Genomic DNA, 12,018 nt, shown 5'->3' on the forward strand with positions numbered 1-12,018 from the left:
GGATTGCTGTGCGCTTGTGTGGATGCATGCAGAACAGAAGTACCCTGAGCTCACGTGCAGACAGCAGGCCTGGTGTGCCCAGGGTTCTAGGGCCCATTGCTTCTGCAGGTGCAGTGTGTCAGTGTTTGCCCTCTGGATGGGGCAATGTGGTATGTTTATACCGGGCACTACTGCCACTTCCATGGTCTCGAGCTGCTCTGGCGGCTCTAACAGAGAGCGGGCGGAGGTCTGGTTAGTGAGGCTGAGAGGGAAAGTGCAGGATTGCTGTGCGCTTGTGTGTATGCATGCAGAACAGAAGTACCCTGAGCTCACGTGCAGACAGCAGGCCTGGTGTGCCCAGGGTTCTAGGGCCCATTGCTTCTGCAGGTGCAGTGTGTCAGTGTTTGCCCTCTGGATGGGGCAATGTGGTATGTTTATACCGGACACTACTGCCACTTCCATGGCCTCGAGCTGCTCTGGCGGCTCTAACAGAGAGCGGGCGGAGGTCTGGTTAGTGAGGCTGAGAGGGAAAGTGCAGGATTGCTGTGCGCTTGTGTGGATGCATGCAGAACAGAAGTACCCTGAGCTCACGTGCAGACAGCAGGCCTGGTGTGCCCAGGGTTCTAGGGCCCATTGCTTCTGCAGGTGCAGCGTGTCAGTGTTTGCCCTCTGGATGGGGCAATGTGGTATGTTTATACCGGGCACTGCCGCCACTTCCATGGCCTCGAGCTGCTCTGGCGGCTCTAACAGAGAGCGGGCGGAGGTCTGGTTAGTGAGGCTGAGAGGGAAAGTGCAGGATTGCTGTGCGCTTGTGTGGATGCATGCAGAACAGAAGTACCCTGAGCTCACGTGCAGACAGCAGGCCTGGTGTGCCCAGGGTTCTAGGGCCCATTGCTTCTGCAGGTGCAGTGTGTCAGTGTTTGCCCTCTGGTTGGGGCAATGTGGTATGTTTATACCGGGCACTGCCGCCATTTCCATGGTCTCGAGCTGCTCTGGCGGCTCTAACAGAGAGCGGGCGGAGGTCTGGTTAGTGAGGCTGAGAGGGAAAGTGCAGGATTGCTGTGCGCTTGTGTGGATGCATGCAGAACAGAAGTACCCTGAGCTCACGTGCAGACAGCAGGCCTGGTGTGCCCAGGGTTCTAGGGCCCATTGCTTCTGCAGGTGCAGTGTGTCAGTGTTTGCCCTCTGGATGGGGCAATGTGGTATGTTTATACCGGGCACTGCCGCCACTTCCATGGCCTCGAGCTGCTGTGGCGGCTCTAACAGAGAGCGGGCGGAGGTCTGGTTAGTGAGGCTGAGAGGGAAAGTGCAGGATTGCTGTGCGCTTGTGTGGATGCATGCAGAACAGAAGTACCCTGAGCTCACGTGCAGACAGCAGGCCTGGTGTGCCCAGGGTTCTAGGGCCCATTGCTTCTGCAGGTGCAGCGTGTCAGTGTTTGCCCTCTGGATGGGGCAATGTGGTATGTTTATACCGGACACTACTGCCACTTCCATGGCCTCGAGCTGCTCTGACGGCTCTAACAGAGAGCGGGCGGAGGTCTGGTTAGTGAGGCTGAGAGGGAAAGTGCAGGATTGCTGTGCGCTTGTGTGGATGCATGCAGAACAGAAGTACCCTGAGCTCACGTGCAGACAGCAGGCCTGGTGTGCCCAGGGTTCTAGGGCCCATTGCTTCTGCAGGTGCAGTGTGTCAGTGTTTGCCCTCTGGATGGGGCAATGTGGTATGTTTATACCGGGCACTGCCGCCATTTCCATGGCCTCGAGCTGCTGTGACGGCTCTAACAGAGAGCGGGCGGAGGTCTGGTTAGTGAGGCTGAGAGGGAAAGTGCAGGATTGCTGTGCGCTTGTGTGGATGCATGCAGAACAGAAGTACCCTGAGCTCACGTGCAGACAGCAGGCCTGGTGTGCCCAGGGTTCTAGGGCCCATTGCTTCTGCAGGTGCAGTGTGTCAGTGTTTGCCCTCTGGATGGGGCAATGTGGTATGTTTATACCGGGCACTGCCGCCATTTCCATGGTCTCGAGCTGCTCTGACGGCTCTAACAGAGAGCGGGCGGAGGTCTGGTTAGTGAGGCTGAGAGGGAAAGTGCAGGATTGCTGTGCGCTTGTGTGTATGCATGCAGAACAGAAGTACCCTGAGCTCACGTGCAGACAGCAGGCCTGGTGTGCCCAGGGTTCTAGGGCCCATTGCTTCTGCAGGTGCAGTGTGTCAGTGTTTGCCCTCTGGATGGGGCAATGTGGTATGTTTATACCGGGCACTACTGCCACTTCCATGGCCTCGAGCTGCTCTGGCGGCTCTAACAGAGAGCGGGCGGAGGTCTGGTTAGTGAGGCTGAGAGGGAAAGTGCAGGATTGCTGTGCGCTTGTGTGGATGCATGCAGAACAGAAGTACCCTGAGCTCACGTGCAGACAGCAGGCCTGGTGTGCCCAGGGTTCTAGGGCCCATTGCTTCTGCAGGTGCAGTGTGTCAGTGTTTGCCCTCTGGATGGGGCAATGTGGTATGTTTATACCGGGCACTACTGCCACTTCCATGGCCTCGAGCTGCTCTGGCGGCTCTAACAGAGAGCGGGCGGAGGTCTGGTTAGTGAGGCTGAGAGGGAAAGTGCAGGATTGCTGTGCGCTTGTGTGGATGCATGCAGAACAGAAGTACCCTGAGCTCACGTGCAGACAGCAGGCCTGGTGTGCCCAGGGTTCTAGGGCCCATTGCTTCTGCAGGTGCAGTGTGTCAGTGTTTGCCCTCTGGATGGGGCAATGTGGTATGTTTATACCGGGCACTACTGCCACTTCCATGGCCTCGAGCTGCTGTGACGGCTCTAACAGAGAGCGGGCGGAGGTCTGGTTAGTGAGGCTGAGAGGGAAAGTGCAGGATTGCTGTGCGTTTGTGTGGATGCATGCAGAACAGAAGTACCCTGAGCTCACGTGCAGACAGCAGGCCTGGTGTGCCCAGGGTTCTAGGGCCCATTGCTTCTGCAGGTGCAGTGTGTCAGTGTTTGCCCTCTGGATGGGGCAATGTGGTATGTTTATACCGGGCACTACTGCCACTTCCATGGCCTCGAGCTGCTGTGACGGCTCTAACAGAGAGCGGGCGGAGGTCTGGTTAGTGAGGCTGAGAGGGAAAGTGCAGGATTGCTGTGCGCTTGTGTGGATGCATGCAGAACAGAAGTACCCTGAGCTCACGTGCAGACAGCAGGCCTGGTGTGCCCAGGGTTCTAGGGCCCATTGCTTCTGCAGGTGCAGTGTGTCAGTGTTTGCCCTCTGGATGGGGCAATGTGGTATGTTTATACCGGGCACTACTGCCACTTCCATGGCCTCGAGCTGCTCTGGCGGCTCTAACAGAGAGCGGGCGGAGGTCTGGTTAGTGAGGCTGAGAGGGAAAGTGCAGGATTGCTGTGCGCTTGTGTGGATGCATGCAGAACAGAAGTACCCTGAGCTCACGTGCAGACAGCAGGCCTGGTGTGCCCAGGGTTCTAGGGCCCATTGCTTCTGCAGGTGCAGTGTGTCAGTGTTTGCCCTCTGGATGGGGCAATGTGGTATGTTTATACCGGGCACTGCCGCCATTTCCATGGCCTCGAGCTGCTCTGGCGGCTCTAACAGAGAGCGGGCGGAGGTCTGGTTAGTGAGGCTGAGAGGGAAAGTGCAGGATTGCTGTGCGCTTGTGTGGATGCATGCAGAACAGAAGTACCCTGAGCTCACGTGCAGACAGCAGGCCTGGTGTGCCCAGGGTTCTAGGGCCCATTGCTTCTGCAGGTGCAGTGTGTCAGTGTTTGCCCTCTGGATGGGGCAATGTGGTATGTTTATACCGGACACTACTGCCACTTCCATGGCCTCGAGCTGCTCTGACGGCTCTAACAGAGAGCGGGCGGAGGTCTGGTTAGTGAGGCTGAGAGGGAAAGTGCAGGATTGCTGTGCGCTTGTGTGGATGCATGCAGAACAGAAGTACCCTGAGCTCACGTGCAGACAGCAGGCCTGGTGTGCCCAGGGTTCTAGGGCCCATTGCTTCTGCAGGTGCAGTGTGTCAGTGTTTGCCCTCTGGATGGGGCAATGTGGTATGTTTATACCGGGCACTGCCGCCATTTCCATGGCCTCGAGCTGCTCTGGCGGCTCTAACAGAGAGCGGGCGGAGGTCTGGTTAGTGAGGCTGAGAGGGAAAGTGCAGGATTGCTGTGCGCTTGTGTGGATGCATGCAGAACAGAAGTACCCTGAGCTCACGTGCAGACAGCAGGCCTGGTGTGCCCAGGGTTCTAGGGCCCATTGCTTCTGCAGGTGCAGTGTGTCAGTGTTTGCCCTCTGGATGGGGCAATGTGGTATGTTTATACCGGACACTACTGCCACTTCCATGGCCTCGAGCTGCTCTGGCGGCTCTAACAGAGAGCGGGCGGAGGTCTGGTTAGTGAGGCTGAGAGGGAAAGTGCAGGATTGCTGTGCGCTTGTGTGGATGCATGCAGAACAGAAGTACCCTGAGCTCACGTGCAGACAGCAGGCCTGGTGTGCCCAGGGTTCTAGGGCCCATTGCTTCTGCAGGTGCAGTGTGTCAGTGTTTGCCCTCTGGATGGGGCAATGTGGTATGTTTATACCGGGCACTACTGCCACTTCCATGGCCTCGAGCTGCTGTGACGGCTCTAACAGAGAGCGGGCGGAGGTCTGGTTAGTGAGGCTGAGAGGGAAAGTGCAGGATTGCTGTGCGCTTGTGTGGATGCATGCAGAACAGAAGTACCCTGAGCTCACGTGCAGACAGCAGGCCTGGTGTGCCCAGGGTTCTAGGGCCCATTGCTTCTGCAGGTGCAGTGTGTCAGTGTTTGCCCTCTGGATGGGGCAATGTGGTATGTTTATATCGGGCACTGCCGCCACTTCCATGGCCTCGAGCTGCTCTGGCGGCTCTAACAGAGAGCGGGCGGAGGTCTGGTTAGTGAGGCTGAGAGGGAAAGTGCAGGATTGCTGTGCGCTTGTGTGGATGCATGCAGAACAGAAGTACCCTGAGCTCACGTGCAGACAGCAGGCCTGGTGTGCCCAGGGTTCTAGGGCCCATTGCTTCTGCAGGTGCAGTGTGTCAGTGTTTGCCCTCTGGATGGGGCAATGTGGTATGTTTATACCGGGCACTGCCGCCATTTCCATGGCCTCGAGCTGCTGTGACGGCTCTAACAGAGAGCGGGCGGAGGTCTGGTTAGTGAGGCTGAGAGGGAAAGTGCAGGATTGCTGTGCGCTTGTGTGGATGCATGCAGAACAGAAGTACCCTGAGCTCACGTGCAGACAGCAGGCCTGGTGTGCCCAGGGTTCTAGGGCCCATTGCTTCTGCAGGTGCAGTGTGTCAGTGTTTGCCCTCTGGATGGGGCAATGTGGTATGTTTATACCGGGCACTACTGCCACTTCCATGGCCTCGAGCTGCTCTGGCGGCTCTAACAGAGAGCGGGCGGAGGTCTGGTTAGTGAGGCTGAGAGGGAAAGTGCAGGATTGCTGTGCGCTTGTGTGGATGCATGCAGAACAGAAGTACCCTGAGCTCACGTGCAGACAGCAGGCCTGGTGTGCCCAGGGTTCTAGGGCCCATTGCTTCTGCAGGTGCAGTGTGTCAGTGTTTGCCCTCTGGATGGGGCAATGTGGTATGTTTATACCGGGCACTGCCGCCATTTCCATGGCCTCGAGCTGCTCTGGCGGCTCTAACAGAGAGCGGGCGGAGGTCTGGTTAGTGAGGCTGAGAGGGAAAGTGCAGGATTGCTGTGCGCTTGTGTGGATGCATGCAGAACAGAAGTACCCTGAGCTCACGTGCAGACAGCAGGCCTGGTGTGCCCAGGGTTCTAGGGCCCATTGCTTCTGCAGGTGCAGCGTGTCAGTGTTTGCCCTCTGGATGGGGCAATGTGGTATGTTTATATCGGGCACTGCCGCCATTTCCATTTCCTCGAGCTGCTCTGGCGGCTCTAACAGAGAGCGGGCGGAGGTCTGGTTAGTGAGGCTGAGAGGGAAAGTGCAGGATTGCTGTGCGCTTGTGTGGATGCATGCAGAACAGAAGTACCCTGAGCTCACGTGCAGACAGCAGGCCTGGTGTGCCCAGGGTTCTAGGGCCCATTGCTTCTGCAGGTGCAGTGTGTCAGTGTTTGCCCTCTGGATGGGGCAATGTGGTATGTTTATACCGGGCACTACTGCCACTTCCATGGCCTCGAGCTGCTGTGACGGCTCTAACAGAGAGCGGGCGGAGGTCTGGTTAGTGAGGCTGAGAGGGAAAGTGCAGGATTGCTGTGCGCTTGTGTGGATGCATGCAGAACAGAAGTACCCTGAGCTCACGTGCAGACAGCAGGCCTGGTGTGCCCAGGGTTCTAGGGCCCATTGCTTCTGCAGGTGCAGTGTGTCAGTGTTTGCCCTCTGGATGGGGCAATGTGGTATGTTTATACCGGGCACTACTGCCACTTCCATGGCCTCGAGCTGCTCTGGCGGCTCTAACAGAGAGCGGGCGGAGGTCTGGTTAGTGAGGCTGAGAGGGAAAGTGCAGGATTGCTGTGCGCTTGTGTGGATGCATGCAGAACAGAAGTACCCTGAGCTCACGTGCAGACAGCAGGCCTGGTGTGCCCAGGGTTCTAGGGCCCATTGCTTCTGCAGGTGCAGTGTATCAGTGTTTGCCCTCTGGATGGGGCAATGTGGTATGTTTATACCGGGCACTGCCGCCATTTCCATGGCCTCGAGCTGCTCTGGCGGCTCTAACAGAGAGCGGGCGGAGGTCTGGTTAGTGAGGCTGAGAGGGAAAGTGCAGGATTGCTGTGCGCTTGTGTGGATGCATGCAGAACAGAAGTACCCTGAGCTCACGTGCAGACAGCAGGCCTGGTGTGCCCAGGGTTCTAGGGCCCATTGCTTCTGCAGGTGCAGTGTGTCAGTGTTTGCCCTCTGGATGGGGCAATGTGGTATGTTTATACCGGACACTGCCGCCATTTCCATGGCCTCGAGCTGCTCTGGCGGCTCTAACAGAGAGCGGGCGGAGGTCTGGTTAGTGAGGCTGAGAGGGAAAGTGCAGGATTGCTGTGCGCTTGTGTGGATGCATGCAGAACAGAAGTACCCTGAGCTCACGTGCAGACAGCAGGCCTGGTGTGCCCAGGGTTCTAGGGCCCATTGCTTCTGCAGGTGCAGTGTGTCAGTGTTTGCCCTCTGGATGGGGCAATGTGGTATGTTTATATCGGGCACTGCCGCCATTTCCATGGTCTCGAGCTGCTCTGACGGCTCTAACAGAGAGCGGGCGGAGGTCTGGTTAGTGAGGCTGAGAGGGAAAGTGCAGGATTGCTGTGCGCTTGTGTGGATGCATGCAGAACAGAAGTACCCTGAGCTCACGTGCAGACAGCAGGCCTGGTGTGCCCAGGGTTCTAGGGCCCATTGCTTCTGCAGGTGCAGTGTGTCAGTGTTTGCCCTCTGGATGGGGCAATGTGGTATGTTTATACCGGGCACTGCCGCCATTTCCATGGCCTCGAGCTGCTGTGACGGCTCTAACAGAGAGCGGGCGGAGGTCTGGTTAGTGAGGCTGAGAGGGAAAGTGCAGGATTGCTGTGCGCTTGTGTGGATGCATGCAGAACAGAAGTACCCTGAGCTCACGTGCAGACAGCAGGCCTGGTGTGCCCAGGGTTCTAGGGCCCATTGCTTCTGCAGGTGCAGTGTGTCAGTGTTTGCCCTCTGGATGGGGCAATGTGGTATGTTTATACCGGGCACTACTGCCACTTCCATGGCCTCGAGCTGCTCTGGCGGCTCTAACAGAGAGCGGGCGGAGGTCTGGTTAGTGAGGCTGAGAGGGAAAGTGCAGGATTGCTGTGCGCTTGTGTGGATGCATGCAGAACAGAAGTACCCTGAGCTCACGTGCAGACAGCAGGCCTGGTGTGCCCAGGGTTCTAGGGCCCATTGCTTCTGCAGGTGCAGTGTGTCAGTGTTTGCCCTCTGGATGGGGCAATGTGGTATGTTTATACCGGGCACTACTGCCACTTCCATGGCCTCGAGCTGCTCTGGCGGCTCTAACAGAGAGCGGGCGGAGGTCTGGTTAGTGAGGCTGAGAGGGAAAGTGCAGGATTGCTGTGCGCTTGTGTGGATGCATGCAGAACAGAAGTACCCTGAGCTCACGTGCAGACAGCAGGCCTGGTGTGCCCAGGGTTCTAGGGCCCATTGCTTCTGCAGGTGCAGTGTGTCAGTGTTTGCCCTCTGGATGGGGCAATGTGGTATGTTTATACCGGGCACTGCCGCCATTTCCATGGCCTCGAGCTGCTCTGGCGGCTCTAACAGAGAGCGGGCGGAGGTCTGGTTAGTGAGGCTGAGAGGGAAAGTGCAGGATTGCTGTGCGCTTGTGTGGATGCATGCAGAACAGAAGTACCCTGAGCTCACGTGCAGACAGCAGGCCTGGTGTGCCCAGGGTTCTAGGGCCCATTGCTTCTGCAGGTGCAGTGTGTCAGTGTTTGCCCTCTGGATGGGGCAATGTGGTATGTTTATACCGGGCACTGCCGCCATTTCCATGGCCTCGAGCTGCTGTGACGGCTCTAACAGAGAGCGGGCGGAGGTCTGGTTAGTGAGGCTGAGAGGGAAAGTGCAGGATTGCTGTGCGCTTGTGTGGATGCATGCAGAACAGAAGTACCCTGAGCTCACGTGCAGACAGCAGGCCTGGTGTGCCCAGGGTTCTAGGGCCCATTGCTTCTGCAGGTGCAGTGTGTCAGTGTTTGCCCTCTGGATGGGGCAATGTGGTATGTTTATACCGGACACTACTGCCACTTCCATGGCCTCGAGCTGCTCTGGCGGCTCTAACAGAGAGCGGGCGGAGGTCTGGTTAGTGAGGCTGAGAGGGAAAGTGCAGGATTGCTGTGCGCTTGTGTGGATGCATGCAGAACAGAAGTACCCTGAGCTCACGTGCAGACAGCAGGCCTGGTGTGCCCAGGGTTCTAGGGCCCATTGCTTCTGCAGGTGCAGTGTGTCAGTGTTTGCCCTCTGGATGGGGCAATGTGGTATGTTTATACCGGGCACTGCCGCCACTTCCATGGCCTCGAGCTGCTCTGGCGGCTCTAACAGAGAGCGGGCGGAGGTCTGGTTAGTGAGGCTGAGAGGGAAAGTGCAGGATTGCTGTGCGCTTGTGTGGATGCATGCAGAACAGAAGTACCCTGAGCTCACGTGCAGACAGCAGGCCTGGTGTGCCCAGGGTTCTAGGGCCCATTGCTTCTGCAGGTGCAGTGTGTCAGTGTTTGCCCTCTGGATGGGGCAATGTGGTATGTTTATACCGGGCACTGCCGCCATTTCCATGGCCTCGAGCTGCTCTGGCGGCTCTAACAGAGAGCGGGCGGAGGTCTGGTTAGTGAGGCTGAGAGGGAAAGTGCAGGATTGCTGTGCGCTTGTGTGGATGCATGCAGAACAGAAGTACCCTGAGCTCACGTGCAGACAGCAGGCCTGGTGTGCCCAGGGTTCTAGGGCCCATTGCTTCTGCAGGTGCAGCGTGTCAGTGTTTGCCCTCTGGATGGGGCAATGTGGTATGTTTATACCGGGCACTACTGCCACTTCCATGGCCTCGAGCTGCTCTGGCGGCTCTAACAGAGAGCGGGCGGAGGTCTGGTTAGTGAGGCTGAGAGGGAAAGTGCAGGATTGCTGTGCGCTTGTGTGGATGCATGCAGAACAGAAGTACCCTGAGCTCACGTGCAGACAGCAGGCCTGGTGTGCCCAGGGTTCTAGGGCCCATTGCTTCTGCAGGTGCAGCGTGTCAGTGTTTGCCCTCTGGTTGGGGCAATGTGGTATGTTTATACCGGGCACTGCCGCCACTTCCATGGCCTCGAGCTGCTCTGGCGGCTCTAACAGAGAGCGGGCGGAGGTCTGGTTAGTGAGGCTGAGAGGGAAAGTGCAGGATTGCTGTGCGCTTGTGTGGATGCATGCAGAACAGAAGTACCCTGAGCTCACGTGCAGACAGCAGGCCTGGTGTGCCCAGGGTTCTAGGGCCCATTGCTTCTGCAGGTGCAGTGTGTCAGTGTTTGCCCTCTGGATGGGGCAATGTGGTATGTTTATACCGGGCACTACTGCCATTTCCATGGTCTCGAGCTGCTCTGGCGGCTCTAACAGAGAGCGGGCGGAGGTCTGGTTAGTGAGGCTGAGAGGGAAAGTGCAGGATTGCTGTGCGCTTGTGTGGATGCATGCAGAACAGAAGTACCCTGAGCTCACGTGCAGACAGCAGGCCTGGTGTGCCCAGGGTTCTAGGGCCCATTGCTTCTGCAGGTGCAGTGTGTCAGTGTTTGCCCTCTGGATGGGGCAATGTGGTATGTTTATACCGGGCACTGCCGCCATTTCCATGGCCTCGAGCTGCTCTGGCGGCTCTAACAGAGAGCGGGCGGAGGTCTGGTTAGTGAGGCTGAGAGGGAAAGTGCAGGATTGCTGTGCGCTTGTGTGGATGCATGCAGAACAGAAGTACCCTGAGCTCACGTGCAGACAGCAGGCCTGGTGTGCCCAGGGTTCTAGGGCCCATTGCTTCTGCAGGTGCAGTGTGTCAGTGTTTGCCCTCTGGATGGGGCAATGTGGTATGTTTATACCGGGCACTACTGCCACTTCCATGGCCTCGAGCTGCTCTGGCGGCTCTAACAGAGAGCGGGCGGAGGTCTGGTTAGTGAGGCTGAGAGGGAAAGTGCAGGATTGCTGTGCGCTTGTGTGGATGCATGCAGAACAGAAGTACCCTGAGCTCACGTGCAGACAGCAGGCCTGGTGTGCCCAGGGTTCTAGGGCCCATTGCTTCTGCAGGTGCAGCGTGTCAGTGTTTGCCCTCTGGTTGGGGCAATGTGGTATGTTTATACCGGACACTGCCGCCATTTCCATGCTCTCAAACCAAGAAGCTCTGCCTGAGTAGCTGAGCTGTTTGGCGTGTTTCAGGTGTCTGCGGTGAATTTGAGTGGTTAGTGGCTTCCATTTGTGCGGCCCTACAATGACTGAAGGGTGAAGGTGAGGGGGGCTCTGGAGCAAGCTAGGCGTGGTGACCATGCACAAGGATGCAGGGATGCAGCATTTGGGAGTACCACTTGCAGCCAGACTGGAGTAAGCCATGGTGCAGAGCACCCACCCCATGTGCAAAACATTCAGAGACACCGCACAGCATCATGGAGCACATGCCCCTTCCTATCTCGAGCAGACTCTGCTGAAGAGGGAGGGGTGCGCAAAGACTTTGCACAAACCTCAGCCCCCTTCAGGCACACTGAATGCATCGCGGTCTCCCCCAAGACACTACAGTAGTAGGGTTGCCGCAGTGGGCCGAACGCAGGAGTTGCCGTCCTGAGCCCGCGTCAAGCTGATGGCACGTGAAACACTTGTGTATAGGCGCGTTATAAATGCCATATCATATCAGCTGATGCTGGGAAGCCTCTGATCCCACTTTCCCATAACGCCCCTTTCACGCCGTGTTTTCAGTGAATACATATATTAGAAGTGGGTGGGGAGGGCAGCGTTTCATAAGTGCAGCCAAGGCCGGTCTTTGATTTGCACATGCAGGCAGGTCTGTTTGGGGGTTTCATTCCTGTGCTTTGCAGCTGCAGCTGATGATAGGAGGCAGGGCTGTCATTTAGGATTTATAGGGGGGTGGGGGGGGCTCACGGTTACAGAGATAAACGGCGCCTGCCTCTGATGAGCTAATGAGCAAGGGAAAGCTGGCATCCACGGGTCAAGGTCCCCGAGATCAAAGTGGCGCACAATGGGGGCCCAGCTGTGCCCGAAAGAGGCGAGGGAGATGCGCCCGCCTGGCCTGGGGGCATGTGAGCAGCCCAGGAATCCATCAACCCCTTGCCGCCCCTGTTCACCCATCAGCAGAAGGCTGCCAGGCCGCCGAATAACGTGAGATGGCGACGGGGAAGAGCACGTGTGTTGCATGGCACCCCTGTGAGGGGCCATGGTACCTTCCACGGTGTTGTGTGGTCACATGGTTACCCATGTGACCGACCCAATAAAAGGTCCGAACCGCTTCCGGCTCGCTCGGCAGTCAAGAGTGAACCTGACTCTGCGTGTGTGTGCTGTGCTGGTGCCAGGATGGCGCCTCGCCACGTGCGCTGGGCCCAGCTTGAGGACGGTGCCCCTGCCGGGCAACGC

Source organism: Ambystoma mexicanum, chromosome 9, assembly GCF_040938575.1.
Source record: "Ambystoma mexicanum isolate Mex_15411 chromosome 9, UKY_AmexF1_1, whole genome shotgun sequence".
NCBI lineage: Eukaryota > Metazoa > Chordata > Amphibia > Caudata > Ambystomatidae > Ambystoma > Ambystoma mexicanum.